This window comes from Equus przewalskii, chromosome 21 (assembly GCF_037783145.1).
Source record: "Equus przewalskii isolate Varuska chromosome 21, EquPr2, whole genome shotgun sequence".
Lineage (NCBI taxonomy): Eukaryota > Metazoa > Chordata > Mammalia > Perissodactyla > Equidae > Equus > Equus przewalskii.
Window position 1 is genome coordinate 24,772,766 of NC_091851.1, and position 26,891 is coordinate 24,799,656.

At 43.9% G+C, this 26,891-nt stretch overlaps 1 protein-coding gene across 15 annotated transcripts in view; it reads left to right on the forward strand.

The window, feature by feature from the left end:
• The window catches only part of RALY (RALY heterogeneous nuclear ribonucleoprotein), a 78,144-nt gene that overhangs the window by 40,625 nt on the left and 10,628 nt on the right, over nucleotides 1-26,891 (forward strand). For 2 of the 15 annotated variants that reach the window (XM_070588056.1, XM_070588064.1), the window contains exon 1: nucleotides 9,232-9,407. The exons of 9 other annotated variants lie outside the window; for them this stretch is intronic. The gene's annotated coding sequence lies outside the window, so the exon portion shown is untranslated. Of the gene's footprint in view, nucleotides 1-9,231; nucleotides 9,408-24,177; nucleotides 24,538-26,891 lie in introns of those variants that run through there. 4 more of the 15 variants (XM_070588062.1, XM_070588055.1, XM_070588058.1 and 1 more) reach the window with 4 other exon arrangements.

Here is a 26,891-nt window from a genome sequence, read left to right on the forward strand (position 1 = left end):
TGGATTGTCTCTTTTAATCTTTGTAACTCATTAAGTTATTAATAGCTCCAGAGGGAAAAGTTGAGGCTCAGTGAAGTAAATGAATTTGCCTGTTGTCACATACCTAGTCTGTGAAAGAACTGGGGTTTGAACTCAGGTCCACCTGACCCCATAGACTCCATGCACTTAGTATACTAAGCTCTTTCCTGAGTACCATACTGCCTCTCTGGCCTCAGCCTTTCCAGGAAGGTAGAGTGTTCAGGAGTGCCCAGGAAGGGACATTCAATGGCTTTAATTTTTTTTTTTAATTTTTTTTTTTTTTTTAATTTTTTTTTTTTAATTTTTTTTTTTTTTTTTTTGGAGGAAGATTAGCCCTCAGCTAACTACTGCCAGTCCTCCTCTTTTTGCTGAGGAAGCCTGGCTCTGAGCTAACATCCGTGCCCATCTTCCTCTAGTTTATACGTGGGACGCCTACCACAGCATGGCTGCCAAGCAGTGCCATGTCCGCACCCGGGATCCGAACCAGCGAACCCCGGGCCGCCGAGAAGCGGAACGTGCGAACTTAACCGCTGCGCCACCGGGCCGGCCCCCTCAATGGCTTTAGTATAATGAGAATATAGAATATCTTTCATGCCTTCAGTGTGTTTTCTCATGAATTTCTGCTCTGCCCTGCCTCAAGCCAACTTCTCCAAGACCCAGATATGTGACCCGGAGATCCAGAGTATTAAATGAGAGGCCAGGTTTCCATCTTCAACATGGAACACCAAGTCCCTGGTGAAAAGTGTACTTGTCATTTTCAAAGTTGAATGAGGGCAATATTTCAAGCAATAAGCCCCTACTTGTATGCCCACCTCTGAAATGCAGGGAGGGAAGACAAAGGGCCTATACATCTCAAGCTTGGTGAGCCTCCTTTAGGGACCTGGCAGGAGAGGAGACACATATGTAAAAGATTTTGGAGTAAGATTATTCTAATAGGTCCTCAAATCTGTACTTGTTTTTCAGTTTACAGAGCACTTTACTTGCAGAGATCTTACTGTAAGGAAACTGAAGACACCTGCCTTTATGTGGTAGAGCCAGAGGCTAGAGTCCAAATCCTTAGTCTTGATAAGGCCAGTGAGTCTAAGCAGTCCCTCAAAGGGTTCTGTCCCTGACCTTGGGCCCCACCTAATCGTCAGTTGCAAAAGGGGCAGGCCCTTAGTCTCTGCCCTTTTTCCTCTGCCCGCTTGTCCCCTCCTTCACCTATTTCTACTCAACTGCTAGGGCCTTCTTAATGAGACCCTCTTCTAGTGATACATTTTGAGGCATAGGGTAAAAGGAGATATTTTTGACTCTGTATTTTCCCCAGGGTCATTTGCTATAAAATGATGGAATTTTAGGATATCAGAGTGGGAAGGGACCTTAACTAACAGTCATCAAGTTTGCAGAGGACCCCTTTATTTAAATGTATATTTTGATATCTGAAACAGAGCTGCTCTGTTTGAAGTGACAGCGAGGGGCCCAGAGTCTACCAGTTCAGCCTCTCCATTATCCTCACCAAAGACAGCCCCTGAGGCATCTACCTTAAACCCGCAGGGTTCCCAAGAACACAGTTTGTAAAACAATACTGACCTAGACCGACTTGCCCATTTTATAATTGTGAAATTGAGTGAATTAGTGGCAAGTCTCCTGACTCTCAGCGTGATGCCCCTTCTGATACACTGAGCTTTATGTCATTATGTCATTTCATAAGTTACCACCTGTTCCACTTAACATCCTATGCCTGGATGTCAGGCTTCTGTTACCTCCTGGCATCTGGCACCTGTAAAGTAGGCAGGCCTATGGATATATGTACTTTGTCAGGGCATAATTCTTATACATATGGTGAGCCCTTGTCAAGTTTTGTCCAACTCATTAATGTAGGAACGAGCAGAAAGAGAACAGCTGAGAAACTGGATTTACGTTGTTAGTGGAAAAAGGATTGCTGAAATTTGATTGCTAAATTAGATCCAAAATTGATTAACGTCCTAATGAAAACATAACCTTTTTTTTTTCCTGCTTTATCTCTCCACCCCCCCCATACGTAGTTGTATATCTTAGTTGTGGGTCCTTCTAGTTGTGGCTAACCTTTTTTTAAAGCAGAGAAATGTAATCTTCATCGCGTGCAAAAAGTGCACCATATCAATTTTCTACACATTAACCTCCAACTTTGCAGAGGGGGTTTTTTTTTTTTTGAGCAAGATTTGTGCTGAGCTAACATCTGTGCCAATCTTCCTCTATTTCGTATGTGGGATGCCTCCACAGCATGCCTGATGAGTGGAGTAGGTCTGTGCCAGGATCCAAACCTGCGAACCCAGGTTGCCGAAGCAAAGTGCACGGAACTTGAAGCCCTTGGCCATAGGGCTGCCCCCTAACTTTGCAGAGTTTTAAACATTTGGGCTCTAACCATTTGTCAAACAAAATTCCATTCTCCAAGAGTAATCAGATGACTCTCAGATGCATATTAACAAATGTTCCAACATGACTTTAAAAGATCAACAGTCATCTTTTTGCCTTACTTTCAAGTTTTGGTTAATTTTCCGTAACGTACCACCACTGAAAATGATTAGAGCCTCTTGTATTGAAGCCAGCTAGAGCTGTCCCAACCCAGGAAGCCACCTTTCTGCTCAGGGCACAGACCTGACTTCTTTGCTGGAGCTTCTGCAGATAATAGCCATCAGCAACATCTTGAGCTCTCTCCTACAGCCCTCCTCACTGGCCTGGAATTTGATGTTTATTAATCCTAGACTTGCCTGTTTTCCTTCCGCTGGGCAAGGAGACTTTTCCCCTACTCTTAGTTACCCTCAGGGCCATTTTGGATGCAAAGAGGTTACAGAGTTCCATCTGGAGGAAGTTTGTTTTGAGCACGGAGTTCTGCTCAGGTAGAGTAGGCAACTGCTGCCATTATGTGGTTTTGTCTCTGAACGTGTTTTGCCCATTCTTCTGATTCCCACTGCTACCATCTAAAGCCAGATCTTAATCCTCTCTCACTGGGACTATTTTAACTGTCAACTAACTTGTCTCCCCACCTCCAGTCTTTGCTGCTGAAATATTACCTCCTTTCTCTCTCCATGGGTTTTAAGATACAGATCTTATTCCTATCACTTCCCTGGTCATAAAACCTTTAGAATAAATCCAGTCTCATTAGCATGACATTCAAGGTTCTGCAAAGACTATTTCTCCCCTTTCTTTCCATCCTTTTCTCCAGCAGTCTCTTCTTCAGGCTCTCTGTTCCTTAGGAGTTCATACTAGTGGGTAGAAATATTAGGGAAACCAGCTTTTGGACAATATGAAGGAAGAACTACCTGATCAAGTCTGCCAGCGAAGGTTAGGAAATGTTCTTAGTTGTAGTGCCATGTTAACATCCAATTTGGTAAATATTTGTGCCAGGTACAGGGATAGGTCCTTAGGGATAAGAAGAATGCAAGCTCATGGTCAGGGCCTTCGGAGCCCATAGTTGGTCAAGGAGGACAGACAGGTAAAGTAGACTACAGTGCTGATCACTATAATGGAATCATGTGGAGCACTTTGGAAACATGGAGGAGGAGAACACTGACTGCCTGAGACATCAAGGAAGGCTTCACAAAAGGTGATATTTGAGTTGGACTTGAAAGATGAGACATTTGACAATTGTGAAATATGAGGTATTTGGCAGTTGTGAAGCAGAGTCTGTAGGTTCTAAGCAGAGACCAGTGAGGACAAAGACACAGAAGCTTACATGTGTGTTTCAGAAAAGAGTAAACAGCCTAATGTAGCCAGAATATAGGATTTCAGGAATGGAGTGTGGTTAGGGTTAAAGTTATCCAAGTAAGTTGGAGCTAGACTGTGTAAGGCCTAATATTCTAGGCTAAGGAAATACTGTGTGTGTACTCTGTTTCACACATAGCATACCATAATGATTCTTGAATTAAGTGATATGTATTTGTCTATTTGTGCATATGAGTAAGCTGTGTGTTAGGATGTGTGTGTGACATTTGGAGATGGTTTTTGAAGATCTACTTAGGCAAACAAATATGAAAAATAGAGCCAAAATGACAGGTTAGACCTAAGCTCATCTGGACTTGAACTTCTGAGATACTCACCAGTTCCATGAACCCATGAATTAATCATAGCATGCCAGAATTGGAAGGACTTTAGGGACTAATAGTTCATCCACCCATCCGTGCAGTTATCCATTCAACAAATGCCCGATATTACTCTTGTAGCTGAGGTATGGTAGTGAACAAAACAAAGACTGGCTTTGTGGAACTTGTTTTAATGGGGGAGACAGAAAATGAGTAAGTCATTACTTATTATATCATTTCATATGTGTTATGAAGAAAGATAAGCAGAAGTAAGGGGTTAAAAAGTGGCCAGGGAAGGCCTCTCGGAGGAAAAAGATCATTTCCAGTTGAGAGAAGAGCAGGACGAGGCCCCAAGGCAAGTGCGTGTTTGTAGAAAAACCAGAAGGCAGGCAGTGTGGCTGGAGCGACACCTTGAGGGGGGAAGAAGCAGAAGATAAGGTCGGAGAGGGGATAGCTGAGGCCAGAACATATAGGGTCCTGAGGTCCATTTGGCCAGTGAGAAAATGAGGCTGATAGCCAAGGCCACACAGCAAGTTAGTAGCAAGGGCAGGATTGGTACTACCCTGGTTCAGCTTCCCTTCTTTTGCTTCCCTGCTGTCTTCTGACTTATACCCAAGATTAAGTTGAATCCCACTTAATTCCTTCATTCTCTTCTCCCTCACCCAGCTTTCTTTCCCTCCCCTTGTCCCCAGGGCTCCTGTCACACCATTGTTTTGTTTCATTTCAGGCTGCTTTGTTTAATCACAGCATTAGTAGCATTTATTTCTCAGACCCACATTTGCACACATGACCTGGTAATAGAATGATTCCTGAAAGTCAAAGCTTGAGGTCTTTGGACATCTTTTAGTTCAACTCCCTGGTATTAGGAACTCAGAGAGGACAAGTGGCGTGCCCAAGGCCACTTATCTAGTTAGTGGCAGAACTTGATTTCCTTAGCCTCCTAGTCTCTGGCTCTCTATTTTCTCCATGCTACCTCCTTTTCTTTAGTGTCCAGCAAAAGGGAGTCAAATTGTGGCCCACATAGTCGGCAAGAGCAGCTAGCATTCAGTGGCCCTCTGCCACCTGCTCTTACTTTAGCTTTCTGTTTGGTTTCTGTCATGTGAATTTACTGTTTTATTCTGGCCAGGGTCTTTGAACTACCACCCTTTGCAAAGACGAGATCTTGCAAAATCCTGCACCCTTATGCTACCCCCACCCTGAGCTGGGCAGCCAGCTCTTAACCTCCAGTCTGTTACTGGGGTTGTCTTTGAAGCCCAGCCCCAGTCTTGTCTCCGGAGAAGCAATGTAGAAAGAACATAGGGTTCGGAGTTGGATATATCTGGATTTGAATCTGGGCTTTGGCACATACTGGGACATAGTAATCTTGGACAAGTTACTTGACCTGAGAGCAGTTTTCTCATCTGTAAAATGGAGATGTTAATACCTGCTTGATGGGGCCACTGGAAAGATTATTTAAGGTATTATATGTATACACCTCAAGCATTCCCTGAAGAGAAACTTCCTTACTCTTCCTCAAAGGCCCATCCTGAATGCCCTCTCCCTTATTTCTGGTTATCTAATAGCTAACACTTCTTGGGTGGGTCTCTATTTGCCAGTACTGTGCTAAGTGCTTTTAAAAAATGCTTATTATTGCACGTGAATCTACATTTATCTCAAAATAAAAAGTTAAAAAAATTTTGAAAAGCACTGATCTCAATTTTTCTGTATTTTTCTTATTCCTGCTGTATGTAGGTAGATGCCAGGTTAGGATTCACTATATACCTGTGTTCTAGTTGTTGCTATTTCTAGCTGTGTAAACTTGGACAGGCCTCTTGACCTTCACCCTTAAGTGTTTTTCTCATCAGACCCCTAAAATTCCATCCCAGAACTGTTGGGAAACTTGACTTGCTTACCTGCTCACCGTGGAAAATGTGCCTCTGTTGGTGACAGTAGCAGCTGCTGGGCTGGCCCTGTGTGACTTGGAGAGGACAAGATAGGAGACAGAGAACTGGGCACCTGGGAGCCATTAGATTAAGGATTGGCAACTCCTCATGAATCAAACAAATGAAAAGATTTCTGGGGTAAGATCCTGGGGGTAGTGTTAATGGTGATTTTATTTGCATTATGTTCTGGGGATAAGGGGCTTGCCAACTCCATTGAATGGAAGGATCAGGAGTGTACAGCCACCCTTGCTTGTACCTGGACAAAAGACAGTGTGTTGGTGGCAAATGTCCAGCATGGTTGTGGCTGCCCACAACCATCTCTGCCATTTAGGACATCAGCTCCTGGCCCTGTGTCAGCACCTGGACAAGGCTGCTGTGGTTTTATAGGAAGATCCCAGTCTCTGGAATTGCACAGATATGAGTTCAGATCTTTGCCTGCCAATTACTAATTGTGTTTTTTTTTTTTTTTAAAGATTTTATTTTTTCCTTTTTCTCCCCAAAGCCCCCCAGTACATAGTTGTACATTCTTCATTGTGGGTCCTTCTAGTTGTGGCATCTGGGACGCTGCCTCAGCGTGGTTTGATGAGCAGTGCCATGTCCGCGCCCAGGATTCGAACCCACGAAACACTGGGCCGCCTGCAGCAGAGTGCACAAACTTAACCACTCGGCCATGGGGCCAGCCCCACTAATTGTGTTCTTTAGGCTAATTCTTACTTTATCTCTCAGAGCCTCAGTTTCTCTGTCTGTAAAATAATGTTGTTAATACCTGCTATTGGGGTGGTTGTGAGAATTCAAAGTATCTTAGGTAAATAGGTGTCACACAATACCCAAGACTTAGTTGGGTGAATGGCAAGTTGATCTGTTGCTATTAGCTCTTTGAACACCAGTATCCTTAGGAAGTAGCAATAAAGTCAAGGCTGCTAATTCTCTTACCACCTCCCCACCCCTCTTAAAAATGCTCTGGACCCCCTCCTCTCATTCTTTAAGGTCAGGCCTCAGAAATGTTGGGTAAGAAGGAGCTTCCCAGGCCAGTCTCTATCTCACCAGGTGGCATATCTGAGTAAGCAGGATTGTTACATAGCAGACATACAGGGCCAGGGCAGGTAGCAGCTGATGAACAAAAGGCTTCTGTCTGTTCCCAATAAATTGGTCCTTGGGGATCCTAGCTTTGAAATTCTAATTGACACAGGAAGGAAAAGATTCATTAGGCTCTGGACTCATTAAAATGCTCTGCTGCTCACCTACGATTTATTCTTGGCACTTCATCAGGAGGAATTAAGTAAACCAATGGTGTGGGAGGCTGCTGACAGCAGAGTCCAGTGTGCCTGGTGCTACTCATGGGGTGGGGATGCTGAGCCTCCCATACTGTGGAGCACATAGCTGGCTTCAGAAGTTCTTCACATGTAGCACTTAGCATGAGTCTAAGTCTCATATATTGTCAGTACTGAAAGGACCTTTTGAGATCATTCGTAGATGATAACTCAGTTATGGATGGTCCACAGAAGGACTGGGGCTTGCCCAAGATCACCACACACAGTAGTGGTAGGACTGAAATTGGAATCAGGCCTCCTAACTTCCAGGCCAGGAATCTTCCCCTGCATCACCTTTGGATTTCTAGCTTCAATGTTTCATTCATTCAACTGTCGACAGATACTTTTGACACATTCTGTGTGCTAGGATTCTGCGATAAACAAAACAGAGATGAGGGGAGAGAGACTACCTGACCCAGTATTAGGGGAAATTAGAAAGGCCTCCAAGACAGAGAGGTGAATAGGAATTAGCTCAGCAAAGAAGATGAGGAGTGTTCAAGGCTGAGAGATCAGTGCCTATAAAGGCCCAGAGACTTTCCAGGAATGGAAAGTTGAGTCTTGCTAGAGTGGAGGGAAGAGATGAGAAGTTAAGATGAGTCAAATCTATGAGGTTTTGGCCACTTTATGGTTATAAGAATCCTAGACCTGGTATTAGGAGTCCTGGGTTCTAGATGTGTTTCTGCTACCAATATGTTGATCATCATTCAGATAATACTTATTTAACATCTTTTAGGTGTGCCATGTTGAGAATTGGGGTAGAAAAAGGCATAAGATGCATGTAGTTCCCTCCCTCAGAGATCTGTCATTTTAATGAGGCAAACAGACTAATGAACAACTCCTATAATAAATCAAAGGAATAATTACCTCTGCTGGAGGAAGTAGAGTTGAACTGTGTGTTACCATTTGTATTTTCTCTAAACTTTGATCACTCACCTGTCAGGTGGTGATAACCACTGTCCCGTGTAGCTCATGAGCTGATGGGAAGACAGCTTTGTAATGACTGGTATTTGTGCAGCATTTTGTGGGTTACAAAACACTTTTCCATTATTAATTAGTTGAATCTTCACCACAATATTATGGCTTAAGAAAATTCTCCCCAATTTACAGATTAGGAAACTAAGACTCAGGTTAAGGCTTGTTCATAGTCTTATAGCTTTCGATTAACAAAAGCTAGGATTATAAACCCAAATCTTGTGCTGTCTTTTGCAGTACAGTAAAGTTTCAAATAAACTTTGAAAAGTCGAAAGATGGCAATGTTTCCGTCCCCAACTTGACTGGCAAATTTCCTTCTCGCTTCACTGAAAATGCAAAGAACATCTCCAATGTGAGAAAAGCAGACATAAGTTGGCTGGGGAGAAAGAAAGGGAGCTTCTTTTAAGGCTTCCCCAGACTGGGCTCTGAACTTTTAAGACCATGTGCCCCAGTGTTCCATCAGCTCCTACTATTCCATCTCATGCCATTTACAGAGTACCGTCTCAACCGTTCTCTCATTGGCTACACATAGCAACTTGCAGGGTAGACAGAGGTTGCTTTACAAGTGAGTAAACTGAGGTCTACAGAAGTTAAGTAATTTTCTCAGTCGCTGAATTATTCATGCCAGAATGAGGGCTGGAATCCAGGGCTTCTGACACCAAACAGGTGCTCCTAAGTCATAGAATGTAGGCTCCTTTGATTCATTTATGCGATTCTTTTTTATTTATTGTTTTTTATTTTATTGAGGTCACAATAGTTTATAACATTGTGAAATTTCAGTTGTGCATTATTATTTGTCAGTCACCATATAAATGTGCCCCTTTACCAGTTCACACAATTCTTGAATATACCTTATCAGCCAGAGACTTTTCTGTACAAGAGAGTCTCTGGTTAGGCTCAGACCATCTTGGTGCAGTGCCTTCCTTAAGAGTAGGAACTTTTCTTATTTATTTCTCTGTCCCCTGCTAGGGCCTGGTTCCAAGAATGCTTTGCTGTTGTTTTTGGACTTAGTCTGCCAGAAGCTGGAGGGAGCAGATGGCCACAGCAATGTGGATCATGAGGGTGTGATCCCAGGCACGGCTGGAAGATGATTTGAGAGCCCTGTAGCCATCTACTGCTGTTTCTATGCCTAGGTCCCTGCCAAGGTATTTTCCATCCCAGAAAAAGTGAAGCTGGCCAACTCGACTCCCATCACCTCCCCTTGTCCTTCCCTTCCTCCCACCCTACACATACTTGTTGGTCTCCTAGATGGATTTCATACAAAGGCTTCTATGATCTGCTGTCCCAAATGACCCTTTAGACCAATTTCCCAGACATGTTCCAAGGTAAGGTTAGAGAATCTAGCCCCACAGCCAATCTGGCCTCTGTTCTATCTATAGGCCTCTCACCAGGCTCCTGCCCACTCTGCTGTTTTTACTTCCGACTCCTTTAAGCAGATTCGCTGCTTAGTGAGACAGACAGTCTGAAGAGTAATCAATACTGAGAAATTGACATGTTTCCTGTTTATCCAAAATCCTACCTGGAAAATTTTAAGGAGCACTGTTTAGGGAGGTGAGTGGGATAAGGACAATTGACTTCCATGATGGGAAGCCCGCAGGAACCTTAAGTATCTTATAAATCATAAAAGGAGATATCAACATTTATTTACAAGGTTTCAGTTGTCTCTCATATTCATATCTTTATACATTGTAGAGCCTTTTCATACCTGTTATTGCCTTTGAGTCTTGGAGCAGCTCTGTGAGGGAAGCAATGCAAGGATTATTATTCCTACTTGACAATTGAGACCAGGGAAGGTTAGTGACTATCTGATAATCAGGGTGACAGTGCCCCAGTCAGAACTGAAAGTTGTGAGACAAGTAATCCTGGGTTTGAAATCTGGTGCTCACCAGTTTGTGGCTGCATAACCTTGGGCAAGTTACTTAACCTCTCCAAGCCTCGGTTTCCTTCTCTGTAATAGGAGGAAACAATGTTTACGTCTTATGGTTGTCTAAGGATTAAATGATATATAATGTATGGGAAGTGCCGGCACAGTAAAGAATAGGTATTAGGAGCTCAGTAACTACAGGTTCCCATCTCCTTGTTTTAAGTATCTTGTATTTTGAGCCTTTGAAAATTAGTACTCACTACAATAAAGTAAACTACGTGTTATAAATTCCTATTTACCAGAGTATCATTTAAGTGCCTCACTGGGTTAAGACAACTGGATTAGAGGGAAGCAGGGATGCTCCAGGCACCTGCCTCTGGGTACTTCTGATACAAATCACAGGGGCTTAGAGCTGATAGGGACTCTAGAGGTCTGTTCTAGTATGTCTTCCTCAGAACAGATGTTAATAATCTGGGAAAAGTCAGATCGCATAATGCGAATTACATTTCTTTACTGCTGACTCCTCAGAGCCTTAGTGTGCATGTCATTCTTGGGGATGGGAGGGGGGAATGGAGTATGCGGAGTTTCCTATTTTTATTTGACCTTGGAGCCCCCTTTCTGAGGAACTCTCGTTAACGTCTTGAGGAACACAGGTCTTCCACAGAAGAGTTCCTGCAACACTGATCTGATCTAGTTTCTCCGTTTTCTGGATGAGGCAACTAAGGTCTGTAACCAAATTTACTGAGCTAATCCATGGTAGAACCAAGTTTAAAGTTCAGGGTGCCCGACTCCCTCTTGGGCCACACCGCTATTTGCATTCCACCATTCTTCCTCTTCTAGCTGGCAAATCATAAAATTACAGAGGGAGGATTCTGCAAACCACTAATCAGAGAGCATTGTCAGAGCGTCAAGCTTTCCATTTTGATGTGTTTATCCTAGTAAGCAGGAAAATGAGGAAACAACAGGCTTAATGACCACCAAATGTTTCTCAACAGCTGAAGGACCAAGGGTCGGGTAATTAGCTCAGTGTATGGAAAGGTGCCTGTAATCCAAAGAGTCTTTAAATCTGTTCTTGGTTTGAGAAGTTTCAGTTGTATTTGGGGGCTCATCCAAGAGGCCCTCAGTGCAATTCCCAATGATGAACATTCTGACACCAGTAACTATGGAAAAGATCCTGAGAGGGGTTTGAAGAGAATATGTCAAATTTCTGCTCTTCCTTTGCTATCTCCACCATGGAATTCAGTGTGTAGGAATGTGCTGCTGGATTTCTATCCAGACCCAGAGGGAGTTGTCCTTGGCATTTGTTGGGGGTATCCTTGCATTTACTAAGCCTTCTAGTTCAGATCCAGTAAAATTATAACCTTTATGTTAGCAAAGTTGTATAGTAGACTTTTGAAAACACATCTGATACTCAAAAGAATTCTGTGACACAGTGGTTATCTCCCATGTCATATGAGGATACTAAGGCTCAGAGAAGTCCAACAGCAAATTAGTGATATGTTCATTGTTGTGTTACAGGTGCCTAGTGCAAGCCTGAAATAGAGTAGATGCCCAAGAAATATTTATTAATTGAAACGTTAGTACATTCCCAGGAATGAACTTCAGGTCTTTGAACACTCCAGTGTTCTTTGCATTAAGCCTGCATGGTGGGGCCCATTGCTCAGCGTCACCATATAATTCAGAGAAGGAGGGCTGAGTCTCACTCACTTTGTTGATTGCTGACAAGGATCGCGGTGTTTCTAGCCTTTGCTGCTCTCTGCTTGGTGAAGACCTCTTACATATTCTCCACTACAGAAAGCCCAGATTCAGCAATCTCTGGGCTGCAGGTTGAACCTCTTTTGAGCCTCTGCTCCCTGTAGGAGCTACTGAACCACAGATACCAGTGGTCCCTAGCTTTGTACTCTGGCCCTCTTTTCTCTCTCATCACTGTCTTGCCTGTCCTTCTGCCCTACTGAAGGGTGAGGAACTTGGGCTCATCTTATGAACACCAACTATGCAGTTCACTTTTAAGGCGTTGCCACGTCAGAAATACTAGGAAACCACTTACAGTCATGTGCTGTATAATGGACATTTTGGTCAATGACGGACCGCATATACAACGATGGTCTCATAAGATTAGTACTATATGGCCTCAGTGTGTAGTAGGCTATACCATCTAGATTTGTGTAAGTACACCTTATGATGTCTGCACAACAATGAAATGGCCTCATGATGCATTTCTCAGAACATATCCCCATTGTTAAGCAATGTGTGACACAGCGCCCACCTAGGATTCTTTTACCTGTTTGTTAGCAGAAATTCACTGAGCATCTGCCGGTTGCCACGGCATTGCTGGAGGCTGGGATCACAAAGATTAATAAGAGTCTCTGCCTTTAAGGAGTTCAGAGTCTAATGGAGAGAGACAGATATGTGAATACAAAAATGCAGCAAATGTTGCTGTGGCAGAGGTCTATAGAACATAAGCAGGGTCCAGAGGAGCGAGTGACTGAATATGCCTGGGGGATGGGAAACAAAGGCTTTCCTGAAGAGTTTCCATCAGGGGCATCACATCAATGGATTTGTGCTCAGAAAGCTCCTTGTGGCCCCAGCCTTCATCACCAAATCAGAAATTGATTCTGGTCCTGCTTTATTGATGAAGCAGTCTCTCTCTTAACCTTAACTTAATGTTAAGAGTGTGATATTTGGAGCCATCTGTTAAATGGGGCCAATAGTAATAGTATTTTCATTTAGAAAATTCCTGAATGCTTAACTTGCTGGTGCATTATCTTATTGAATTCTCACAACAACCTTATGGGGAAGGTACTGTAATATTATTCTCATTTGTAAAATGAGAAAACTAAGGCACAGAGAGGGTAAGTCATTTACCCAGGATCATACAGCTAATACATGGCAAAGCTGGGATTTGAACCCAGATAGTCCGACACTGAGTCATTCTCCTAAAACGGCCTCAGAAAGGGCCATTGTGACCTTGATATAATTTTTACCTCAAAGAGAAGTTGTAAGAATGAGAAGTAATATACTTAGCAATGCATCTACCACATAATAAGCAATTAATAAATCATAATGATAATTTATTATATTACAAAACAGCCTTTCCTAAAGGCTGAGGTGGATTGGACTGCCCTGTACGGATGCCTCCTTCCTGTCTCTCCCAAGTCTGTCCTGGCTTTGTTATCTGTACAGCCTGCTTTTTTGTTTCTTAAAAAGCTTGGATGGGGACAGGGGCAGTGGTACATGGAGTTCAGTTTAGCACATACTCCGTGAGTGAGTACCCACTCTGGGACAGGGCCTATCCTGAAAGGCAGGGGGCGATGTTGTGCTGAAATAGGCTGTGGTCCCTGCCATCCAAGAATTCACAGTCAGTCTAGGAGGGGAGATAGCACAGAAACAGATCATTTTAATACAGTCTCCTCAGATGGATCTTAGGCAGTACATCAGATCCCACTGCCCACGGCTCGTACTGCAACTAGCAGGGCAAGAATGACTTGCTATTAATTGTTGAAATAATCACCCTATTAATATCCTTGTCATCATTAAAGCAGCTGTTGTTAATGTAGGAAGTAGTAATACCTTAGAGAAGGTCAGTAGCTACTCAAAGGAGACTTTTAACATGCTCAATTGGAAAACCCTATTTTATTTTTATGGGGGGAAGGTGGTGGCGTTCCTAAATTGCTGATAGGGCTGAGGGAGTCCTTGGCTTGAGGGATGTACTGTGGAGAAGGATTTATGTCCCTCAAGCCTCCCCTCTGGCCACCCAATGTGCTCCCTGGTTATCACATACTTTATAGCTTATTGTACCTAGGCACATTTTTTTTATTGGCAGAATGAGCAAGAAGGGGGAGGTAGCTCTCTGAGGCAGGACATCTGCCAAGAGAGGCAGTGACTGAGCATCTGTTGAGATTGGTAGGGGCCTTGCCAGGGCAGCAGGGACTTTGTGAATGTGTGAATTATTGCATGAGGTACCACCAACTGATCCATGAGTGTTATTGGAACTCCTGCCATGTGCCTAGCAATGTGCCAGGTGATGTAAAAAATACCCTGAAAGTTCGCTGCTGCTTAGTGAGAGAATACTAACACATAGACAAAAAGAAGTCAGCACAGACAAGATGCTCTGATCAGGGGTTGACTTGTATGGTTCAGTCTCTAAGAGCTATAGGGACTTGTGACTGCCTCCTTACTGAGCACTGTCCTGCATATGGCATAGGAGTGGGTCATGACTCCCGTGAAGTCCAGGCTCTTCAGTGGCTCACAAGGCTCTTTCTGATCTGGCCTCTGCCAGTCTCTCTGCCGTCATCTCCTGCAACATGCAGTCTTACGGCCTACACTCCAGCCAAACCACAGTACATAACGGTTATTCTTTAAATACGGAAGCTCTGTTCAGCTTCTGCAACTTTCCTCTTTCCTAAATGTTCTGTCTCTCATCTGTGTGTGGGCTAACTTCAATTCATTCCTCTGGACAAGATCAGAACTTCTTGATGACGCCTCTTCTCTGAGTCCCTCCTCTCCTTTCTCTCTGCTAAGTGACATGCCTCTGAGTTCCCAAGTGTTCCTGTCATAGCCCTTATCAAGATGAAACATAGATTCTGGTTTTCCTGAGATCTCCACCACTGGATTGTGAATTCCTCTGGGTCAGGGATTGTACTTTGTTCTCTTCTATACTTTGTACAGTGACAGTAATAGGTGCTCAATAAATGACTTTTTTTAAAGAAATGATTTTTTGATAAATGAGTAAATAAATTTTTCAGCATGTTTTTCTTCTGCCTAGGAACCTACAATAACTTCTTTGTGGCATCAAAACTCTGTAGACTCAAAAACGAGTAAACAAACACAGGAGACTATTATCTTCACATATATATGAAAACAACAGTGAGGATTTGGGTTTCCTCTACTGATTAACACCCCCACCCCTATACACACACATTATGATGATACTCGATTCTGGTGAGGTTGCCATGAAAGCAGCAGTCATTGGTGATAGCAGTGTAAATTGGTACAGCACTTTTGGAAAGCACTTAGGCAGTGTATCTCCAGAGCCATAAAAATGTTATACACTTTGACACAGTAATTCCACTTCTGGGAATCTGTCCTAAGGAAATAATCCAATATATAGAATAAACTTTCCCTCAGATGCTATTATTTATAGTAGTGAGTAGTCAGAAAAAGCCTAAATGACCACCTAAACTATGACCAAGCTAAACTATGATGAATCCACTCGGGAAAACTATGAGATATTAAAATTTGTAGTTATAAAAAATGATGATTTAAAACTGTGCAGCAATAAGGACAAATATGTTATAACATATAATATGTTATAATGTTAATTGAAAAAAATTGTTACAGGATTGAGTGAATGATCTAACTACATAATCCAAATATAATGCCAAAGAAAAAAGCCCTGCAAAGAAATAGACAAAGATGCCAACAGTAGTTATGTTCTATAGAAGAGTGGGGGGTTTAGGTGATTTCTTATGGTAATTTAAAAAAATAGACACACTAAATAGTACAAATACTCAAATTATTGGCTAAGAATTTTGAAATAATGAAGGAAAAACGTTAATTTCAGTTTTAAGCAAAGGAGTGATGCGGTGATACTATTCTAGTGGCTGTGTGCAGGATGAATTTGAAGAGTGATATTAAGAATGGAGAGACAGGGCTACCTTCTGAAAATATTTAGGAGGCCAAATCAGCAGGGCTTGGTTCAGTATGTGAATCAGGGAATGACTCAGTATGTGGGGGGAAGAAGTATATGCCTAGTAGTGAACACTGGCTTAGGAAATTTAAGGACTTGTCCAAGGTCACACACCTAGTAAGTAAGCAGTTGATCCTGGGTTTAAACCCTGGTCTGTCTCTGTCCAAAGCCCGTGCTCTTGCTCCTGTAGCTGAGACATCTATTAAAGCTTTGGGAAAACTTTTTTTTTCTTTCTTTCTTTCTTTCTTTTTTTTCTTTTTTTTTTTTTTTTTACCATCTACTGCAGTGTAGAAACTTGTTTAGTGTGGTGTCTTTTTTTTTTTTTTTTTTGAGGGGTAAGGGGACCAGAAGGAGTTAATTTCTTCCAAGATGATCACGGGGAAAAGACTGTAGATACCACAGCTGCTTCTGTCATGATCAGTTGAATTGACTAGTTTAGAAGCTCATTAGTATTGGATGTGTATGCTAGTTGTCTTGGGGGCTGACTAGTTTTTTGCCAAGTTGTACTGGATTTTTGGTTGCTTGTGGTAGAGGGTCTCTTGAACTTAGATATGCGAACGTGTACCATGTTACATGCAAATGAAAATTTTGGTCATTATGCCAAGTTTGTTAATGATGCTGCAGCTCTGGGAGTGAGAGAGGTCAGATTGGCAGTCTCCAACAAGGGACAGTGTCTAAGCAGCTCCCTGAGCCATACAATGCTCCATCCCCATACCTGCCTTGTATAGACTAGTCCAAGAAAAGGTTGTTTTGAACTTAAGTCTATACTTTGGAGTCTGATTCCCAGCCCTTCAGGAAGAACCCAGTTCATACTAACTTGCTCACTGTGTGACCTTGGTCAACTGACTGCCTCTCTGCACTAGGGTTTACTCATCTGTAAAGTGAGTGTGACTTATAGCCCCTCAGAGGATTGTTGTGTAAGGATTTGGTAGCCTTAACTCTTGAAGCGGCTTGTGAGCCACATTAAAGGAGTTGGACTTGGTTTTTGGTGGTAGGAAGAAGCCATTGAAGGGTCTTAAACAGGAGGTAGCACACTTACACTTGGCTCGATAGTGAAGAGGCAGATGCTTAGTAATGTTTGTGGAGTTAACATTGTTACCAGGACGACAAAGGCAGAGTAGCTATGACTATGGCGTCATTCTCAGTGGTCCCCTTTGGGCCAAACATAGGGCACTGTGGGATGATGCTTAGAGCCCTAAGTTATATTTAGATCAGTACCCTGGAGAGAGGTCGACTTTCTTACCTTCTTTTGTCTGACTGTGAGAAATTTTTAAAAAATACGTATATATGCTGTCTGCAGGATCAAGCTTTTGTGGGGCTGTGAGAGGTGGCATTCGGTGTTTTCAAGAAGGATTGTTGTAATGAGGAAAATACTGATTTCACATGAAAGGATTTTAATCAATTGCCTTATACCTGAGGGGCATAGTGCTTGACTGCAGTCCCAAGTTATGCACCATCCACCTCCTTCCGGACGACTGGCTTCCTGCCTGGGTGCCTCTGTCTAGGAAGACCTGTAGCAGGTGTCCACCCCAGGGAATATTCCTGTCCACAGTTACATAGCACATCTCAGGTAACAGTATACTTGTATATGCTGTCTCTTTTGACCCTCACAACAACCTGCACTGCAAGTGGGCAGGGCAGGGATTTTCATCCCCATTTCACAGATGGGAAACCTTGAACCTCAGAGAAGTGAAGTGCCTTCCCAAGTACGTACAGTTAATAGAGGTGGGATTCAGGACCCAGGGCTCCACAGGCAAGCAGGAATCCAAAGCTGATAATCCCCTTATTAGTGTTTTAACTTAGGACGAGGCCTGTTATGGGAGAGTTTAGGCCTCCCACTCTGTGTTCCTCGGAGAGTCCGTCACTTCATCTAATAGAGAAAATGGGAATGTGTACTCTACCATGGCACAGCCTTCTGCAGCCTTATTCAGAATAGAGTAGCCACAGAACGTGGGGGTTCCATCAGAGAGACAGAATAGTGAGCAAGCAGAAGTTTCTTGGAATATTAGCCCTTGAGGCCCCAAGCTCAGAAGGGGAGCCCAACCTGCCTTCTGGGTCCTCAAGGTACAAAGAGGCCTTTCTGGGAGCCTTCACTTAAGGGCATCTTCCTGACCCCTTTGTCAAGTTGTATTCTTTGGGGGCCGCTTAACTCGAGATACTCACTTATGTATTCATTCAACACTTAATGAGTACCTACTCCTGTGATTCCTTTTATGTTCAGGGCACATTTCCAAATACTAGAATTTTGGTGACACACTTGAAGAGACTTCATTGTACGCACAGTATTCTTTCCTTGATCACAATTCAGCTCTAGGGTAATGTTGCATAAACTCACCACCTTCCCTTTCATACTCACAAGGTAAGGTTCTTGCAGGTTCAAACAATAACAATAATAATAGCAGCAGTAGCTAATATTTGCATACTTTCTAATGTGTCAGACATTGTTCTAAATATTTAAATGAATTAAGTTATTTTATCCTCCAGCAACCCTAGAGATATGTATTGCTATTGCCGTTTTACAGGTGAGATAACTGAAGCATAAAGAACTTAAGACACTTCCCGAAGGTTATGTCATATAGCTAGTTCAGTGGCAGAGCGGAAGGCATTTTAGTTTCAGTGGTTACTCTCTTGACCATATTACATGGCCTCTCACATGGAAATAAACATTCAGGCTTTGGCGCCTGCTTGATGGAAGGCCACTAATCACAACAGCAGGTTGTACTCCTCTCTACACTGTGTCATATGACCCACTCAGCTCTGGTTGTGCTGAAAGATAGCACCATGTAAGCTCAGTTAGAACAAAAAGAAGTTTTGTACACTGATGAAAATTTGGCCATGCACCTGGAAGATTCAAGATACACTGTTGTGTCTTGGCACACTGATTAAGAGCTGCTCGTCTCCCCCAGCCAATCATACTCTTGGGTGTATGGTGGCATTCAGAAATGAATGTGATGTCCATCTTGCTCTCAAGAAACTCCCTACAGGGAGAGAGAAGACTGCTGTGTAAATAGCCATGATACAAGACTGAAAATCAGAAATATCAAAAAGAAAATTTACAGCATGCCTCCTCTTCCTGGCTGGTTTCCTCATGTCTTCTGGTGTGGGGAGAGAGAGTCCAAGAGTATTACTCTCTTCAGGAGTATACCTTCCTCTCAGACCCTCAGGCCTCAGGAAGGTTGTTCAGTCCCCTTTAAGCCTAGATCATCTTCCCTTGCAGGATATAGCATGACCTAGAGCATGTTACCAAGATAAATCACCTCCTAAAGTGTTTGGTGGAAAATCCTTGAACTCATCCTTGGCCTGCTTACCCTTCTCTCTCTTGAGAAAAGCAAAAAGGAAAAAGATTAGGATAGTTTTTGCAAATTAGTCTAACACCAAAGTCTAAAAGAAATCAGGCTAAAGGACTTGAAAGAAATTAAATAAACTCTATTCCTTGTTTGCTTTCCTTTTTATAGAGGTTGGCAGGGATGGGTGAGAGTGACTTAGAACTGTTCTACTCTAAGTGTAGTCCACTGAATCAATGACATTTCGCAAACTGTTGCTAGTTTGTGTTAAGCATAGAAATTGAGAGTAAGTGCTTAGAAACCTTTAGAGTAATTGGACGTTTTTATTATATTTTGCAAAGTATTTATCCTTAATGCCTTGAAAGTAAAACCAACAAAAAGCTAGTCCTTCACCACAAATAGTTTTGAGAAGTACTGGCTTATTTAATGTGACAGAGTGAGAAAAAGCTGCAGTCTTCTTGTCTGTAAAATGAGGTTAATAATACCTGCCTCGAATTGTTTTGGGAATTACTTGATGAGAAATAATATTTTGGGATGCTTAATATATGCCTGCATTGTGCGTTGTACTTGTATTATCTTATTTAATCCTCACCACAATTCTGAAATAAATTTTATCATTTCCATTTTTCTAAGGCTTGGATAGATTAGGGGATTTGCCAGAAGTCAAACCTGTAGTAAGTGTGCAGGGGGGATTTGAATGGGAGCTGGCACACTTAACTATGTCATGTTCTGCATAAAGAGCCTGGCACACGGGACGGCTCCCTGTCATTCCACTTTCTCTACTTCGCTAGAGGTCTGGAGACCTGCTTTCTCAATCCGTCACTGACCCTAACTTATTTTTGTGACCTTGGGCAAGTCACTTCTTTTTAGACCTTAATTATCCAGTCTACCCTGAGTGGCACTATGTTTTATTTGTCTTTGGTTCCCCAGCATTTAGCTGGACAGGGCTTGGCATTATAATGGTTATTGAGTACTGAGGCAATTGATTACACTAGATGATGTCTACTTTCTTTTTTTTTTTTTCCTGCTTTCTCTCCCCAAATCTCCCCAGTACACAGTTGTATATTTTAGTTGTGGGTTCTTCTAGTTGTGGCATGTGGGACGCCCCCTCAGCGTGGCCTGATGAGCGGTGCCATGTCCTTGCCCAGGATCCGAACCAGTGAAACCCTGGGCCACCGCAGCAGAGCATGTGAACTTAACCACTCGGCCACGGGGCCAATCCCAGTCTCTACTTTCTCTGAACATCATAGGTTGTTTATACTCTTCCCTTCCTCCTGAGCATCATATTCCCCACTTACGCCACCTGGTAGCATAACCTTATGTTCCTCATATCTGTTTGTGTTAGGCAGTCTTGATCCTGGGTAGTTTGAGGCAGCCCACAGGGTGCCCATGTTTTTACTCAGTTGGGAAATGTGTCTAGGATAGACCCGCCAGGGATAACACAAATAAGGAATGGAAGGGGCTGGCTTACGGAGTCAGAAACATGCTGTTACTCCATGCTCTTACCCAGTGGGGCCTGGGCCTTGGGCAGCTCTGCTGGCAGCCCTGCCGGGCCTGAGTAATGGCTGCAGCCTGGAGCAGGGTTTTCCATGAGCTCCACTGGGGTCTCTAGTAATTGGAACATGGCACCTTCCAACTTGTAATGGATGGCAGAGCGAGAGGGGCATTTGTCACTGCCTGACTTCCCTGTGGAAAAGAGGCTCATAAGTCACAGCTGACAAACCCTTTGATGACTTTTAAACTTCATTTACAGAAAAGAATAGCTATAATCAACCGACAGCAAGCAGTGACTAATCTTGCTACATTATCACTGTGAGGAGCCGGCCCCTTAAGGTGTGGGAAGGGGGAGGAGGCTTCCCTTAGGCTCACAGGATGTGCCTATTGGCTCTCAGACTTGAGAGTATGCCCTCAGCAAGGCGCCAGGAGTTTATGCCCAAAGGATCAGAAAGTGTTAGAAGCTGCGCTCCTGGCAGGTACAGGGCACTCTTATCACGAAGTCATTCTGGGCCAAAGTTAAGAGCACCAGCTCTGGTCTCATCCAGACTGGTCCCAGCTCTGCCATTTCCTGGCTTGTGTAGGACTGAGTTCCAACCCTTAGTCTCCTATCTGTGAAATGGACACAATACATACCATCACCCACCTCATAGCAAAAGACTTACAGCAGTTCCTGGTATGTAATAAGTGCTCAGTAGTTGTTGGTAATGATGGTCGCATGATTAACCCTGGAAGGGCCCTTTGTGGTCACGTGCTCCAAAACCCAAGTTCATGTGGCACATCAGCAGCAAAGTCAGGCCCAGTCTTCCCATGGGGGAGGGAGTGTCAGTGGGAGGAATCTAGTGGAGTGGGAAGAGCACAGGCTTTAGAACCAGACAAACTTGAGGTCTTTTTATCCTGATTATGCTGCTTAATGGACAAATTATTTAAGCTTTCTCTGAGCTTCAGTTTCTTCATCTGTAGAGTGAAGATGATACTTCTACTTATTTCAGTAGATTATGATCAGGATTATGAGAGATTATGCATATATAGCTTCCAACACAGTCCCTGGTATAAAGTTGCCGAAAATTAAATTGTGTGTTCCCCTTTTGTCCCCTTCATGACAAGAATTGTATGCAACTATCAAGGAAAGAGGAGACAGCACTGAAGAAATTCTCCTATTTCAGACTTTTATTTCCAGCCTTGCCCTGTATATGCAAGAGGAAGGGCAGAATAGGGGGAGCAAAGAGGAGAAAGCAGCATGTTTTGTACATTGTTCTTGCCAGGTGTAGCCTCTCCCCATGTCCCAATACCCAGTGGGAATTCATCTTATACACACACTCTTTTTCTAGAGCCTTCTGTGATGCTCCTACCCCTTCTCTGATATCCCAGACTGCTTTGCTTGGGCTGCTTCTGGGGCAGCAGACTCCAGCCAGGGCATGTGTGCTTTGTGGCCACGGTGGATGTCCCCTGCTGGACTGGAGTTCCTTGAGATCAGATCCCAGACCAGTTGCTGGATGAATGAATGAACGATTCGTTTGTTAATTACCACCTAGCCCATTGTTAGCTCAGTGGGTATTTGGCTATCTATTGTGATTGAATTGGTAGGTGGGTGTTTGGATGACTAGTTTTGGCAAAAATAAAGAGGTTGACAATCATTTGTAGGTCCCTAACTTTAACTCAGTATTGGGGAGTGTAGGCCCACGGTTATACCTATCCACCCCTTGTTGCCTTCCCCCCATAACTATAAGGGTTGCTTGTCACAGATGCTAAGCCTTAACCTTAGCCACAGTCAGGGGTAGAGTTAAGATACAAGATGTAGGGAAGATGGGATATATATATCCAGACCACATTGTGGGGAGAGATGACTGAGGCCTCAGCTCTGCCTTCTGTTTCTGCTTTGGAGTCTCCCCTCAGGGCCTACTAGATGCTGATACCAGTGTTACAGTATAGGACCAGAGACCTATGCTATAGCTGAGGGGTGAGTCAGTGGCCCAGCAAGGCCTGGAACTCCTCCCAGCCAGCGTTCTTTGCTTTCTCAGTCCTGTGTGGTAGAGATTTAACAGGCATGGGGAAGGGGCAACTTCATGAAGTTTCTAGATTTGGTTCCTATAGATACTAGGATAAGGGAGAGAGCATGCACAAGCCCCCTACCGTGACTCCCTTATTCTTTGCTGGAGTGTGGAGCATTGGGAGATAACATGGGTAAAGAACATTAGGGCTGGGATGTGGAGGATATAGAGCGCCAGGCTAGATTAATCACCTGTTTTCATAGGTCTTAGGGCATTTGACTTTCTTATGTAAATATACTGGTCCCAGCCAGTATACTGGGCACTTTACACATACTATCTCTAATCTTTACCCTATCCTGGGAAGTTGGTATAATTTCTGATTTGTACTTGAGGAATCTGAGGCCCAGTGAGGTTGAGAGACATGTCCAAGGTTATATCTCATAAGTGGTCGGGCTGGGATTGGAACTCAGTCCTATCTGATTCCAGAGCCTGCGCTGTTTCCACTATTTCATGTGCATTTTTCCTTTGTTATTAGGAAACAAACAGGTTCCTGGAGAGAGGGCTGTCTTAAAAAGGAAGTAGAGGACAAGGCCCATGAGCACTATTTCCCACTATCTCCACAGTGCCAGCACAGAGGAGAATACTCAAGAAATGTTTGTTGAATGAGTGAAAGGGATAGGAGTTGTGTAATAATAAAAATAGGCGTAATCCTCATATTTTTTTTATAGTATTTTACAGATGGAGCAGAATGCTTTCATTTCGATTCGCCTATTTGATTTTTTGTGTGTGTGTGAGGAAGATTGGCCCTGAGCTAATATCCGTTGCCCACTCCCTCCTTTTGCTTGAGGAAGATTGTCCCTGAGCTAACATCTGTGCCAGTCCTCCTCCACTTTTGTATGTAGGACGCCGCCACAGCATAGCTTGATGAGTGGTGTGTAGATCCGTGTGTGGGATCTGAACCCACGAATCCTGGGCCACTGAAGCAGAGCGTACAAACTTAACCACTATGCCATCAGGCCAGACCACTTATTTGATTTTTATATCAGATTGGAAAGGTAATCAGGAAAAAGATTTCTGTTTTCAGAATAAGGATGATAAGGCTCAGAAAAATTACATGACTTGTTGCAGGTCACATAACTAAGAACAGCAGAGCCAGGACTAGGCCTCCTGGACATGTAGCCTGTACCCATTACACTCTCACCAATCCCAGGAGCCGTCAGTGTTCAGCGTGCTGGGAACTGGGGTTTCTCATGGGAATGGGAATTGTCAGGAACTGAAGAGCACTCCTTGGGAAATTAGTCCTGTCTGCCCAGTAATGATTGTTTGGGCAATGCTAATGAGCTGGGGCCTGGCGAGTTTAATGAGATTAATAGATGTTCTGTTATCCCTGGCTGCCTGGTAAGCAGGAGCCTCTGGACCAAGGAGGCCTTGGGCACTCATCAGTCTGATTGCTTAGCTTTCTCTAGAAATAGCCTCCCCAAGACTGATAGCTGTTGTCTTTCAAAACTGCCCAGACGTACCCAGGGTTATCTAAGGGCAGAGATCTGGCCGCAGGCTGGTGTGACACCCCCCCCCCCCCCCCATCCTTATGCTGGAGAATAAGGCCAGAGGTATCCAGCAGGACTGGCCCAGACAGAGGCTCTAAATAGCACTGTAGGGGGCATCAGGACCAAGAGCAGCAGCTCCTCTTTTGAAATGAGCATTTCAAGAAGAGATCTGGTCCTGGGAGGATTTACAGAGTTGTGGGAGTGAGTGTTCTGATGGCTAAGTACCTCAGAGGTTAGGCTGAAGGCTAGACTTGATCCTGATAGGCAGGATTGGGAGAGCATGAGGGGTGACGTGGCAGAATCAGAGCTTTAGTACAGTTGTTGAGACAGTGGCATGTAGAATGTAGAACAAGAATTCTGGATTCAAGTCCCCTAGCTACCCCCTTCACTAGCTGGATGACCTAAGGTAAGTTACCTATCTTTGCTGATCCTCAGCTTTTTCAACTATGAAATGGGGCTAACAATGTCAGGATCAAGGATATAAACTGGCTTCGTTCATTAAAATCCTGTGCAGATGTGAGGCATTGAAGTAGAAAAGGGGAAGGGGAGGACCAAGGAGAGGGTGTGACTGGTTCAAGGTGACAAATTTTCACCATGAGAATCAGTACCCAAAGCATCTCTATGGATAGGTTTTTGGAGTCAAACAGACCTGGGTTCCAGTTTTGGCCTTGCTCTATTAACTAGTTACTTTGCCTCTGAGCCTCTGCTTCCCTACCTAAAATACCTCCTCATAGGGCTGTTGGGAGCATTAAGTAAGGTGAAGTATGTAAAGTCTCTGACACATCTTTGGCACTCAGTAATCAGAGGCTGTTCTTTTGTGGTGATGGCCCTCTGTGGGGTCTCATTTATCCAGAGTTCAGGGGTGGAGTTACCCTTTAGAGCTTTTCTACCTTTACAAAGCCATGTCATTTTACCACATGTTCAGGCTTGGCTCTTGTCGTCCAAAATGTAGCTTCCTTCTGAAATGTTTCAACTGGGAGAAATTACTTGTTTTTGCCAAATTTCCTCTATTCTTGTAGACTGGTGAAGGGCGCTCATCTCTTTGAGCTGTAAATTGCATTTCAAAGCCTGCGTCCCTGGTGGGTTTTAATTATCTCAAGCGCCCAGCTTTTATGCAGCAGTTGTTTCTCCAGCAGGTAAAGGTGAAGGCACTTACTTGGGAGCCAGTCCTCAGTTTTCTCTAGTATGTCTGGTCTGTTGCCTCCCAGCTCTTCACTTTCCTGGGGGCTTGTTTCTCACTAGCCCAAAAGGAAAAATGGAACATAAGAACCTTAGACTTAAGAGTCAGAGAAACCATGGGGTTCTTGGGCCTGCTACTCGCTGTGGCATCTTGGACAAGTCCATTCTCCTCTCTTCCTCAAAGTGAGGGCATATAAGCTCCATGCTCACTAAGGTCCCTGCCAATCTGATGTTGCAGAAGTCTCTGAGGAGAAGTCTGGTTCTCTCTCCCCTTCTCACTTCCCCTACTCCCACCGCCAAGAGCAATGACTCTACCCACCTCTCCTTAGTTCATTGCTAAGCATGGGGCCTCTGGGGGCTACAGGCACCTTGCTCTCAATTACACAGCTAATCTGTGAGATGGAGCTTGGCCCAGGGGTTAGAATAGCTTATCGAGTCAAGCAGCTTCTGCTGAATAGGATGTCAATATTTTCTAGGGCTCCCACTCTAAGCTAGGGAGAAGCTTGGAAGAGCCAATAAAGAATTACATTGGGAAGATTGAGTTGGGGATGGTTGGTCTGTGGAGGGATGTGTTTGGTTCAGAGACTAGAAGAGTATGCCTGGGGACCTCAGCCCCCAAGGACACCCCCCCCATCCCCCACCCCCGGCCTTAAGGCAGGGCCACAGCTAGCCCTTCTCACCACTTTCTGGGACATTATCCTCACCGCTTCTTCCCTAACATTTATTGAGCACTTACTGTGCCCCAGGCTTTGTCAGGCCTGACTGTAACATGTGCAGGGCAGAGCAAGAGAACAGATGGAGACCCACGTAATCATATGTCTAAATATTTGAAGCTTATAAGTGAAGCTAACAAATTGTTAAGTTTATGACAACCTGGAAGACCATGTCTGAATTTAGAGTTCTTGACTTTTGGGGATTCTGTACCTGAACCTAGCAGTTCCGAGTGAGCTATTCTAGGCATGCTTCCTTTTCATTTCCTACCCTCAACTCCATCCCTCACTTTGAGGCGCTTCATGGTAGAAACTCAAGCTTTTCCATACCTACATAGACACCTATCCCCTGGGACTTAGGCAGTACGAACAACAGCAGCACAGCCTACCCTCTGAGGAGTGTGCAGGCCTTGAAAGCAGATTGAGGGCTGTTTAGGCAAGAAGTACAGGGGTTGCATGCCTGGAGCATGCTTCAGGTGGACATTTCTCCTCAGTTCTGGAGATTCCTCACCCAGAGGGGCCACATGCTTACACTTCCTGAGTCTCTTCTCTACAGATCAGAAAACTGACCTTTGTGTGACATGGCTTCTGGCTACCTCTCCTTTGGCATCATTCAGAATGTGCTCCAGTCTGACCTTAACCCTCATCTAGAATGAACCCGCAAATGGCGGTGTTAGTAGAGTAGAGAAGCTTAACTAGTCAGCATAATTATTAGATTTGTAAAGAGCTTCACACTTTGCCAAGTCCTTTTATGTACATTGTCCCAAACCCCAGGTGATGAGAGAAAAGATTGGGTAGGGCCAAACCTGAAGGACTTTGCTCACCAGCCAGGGTGTGAGTACTGATCCCACCATAGCACCAAGCACAGGTG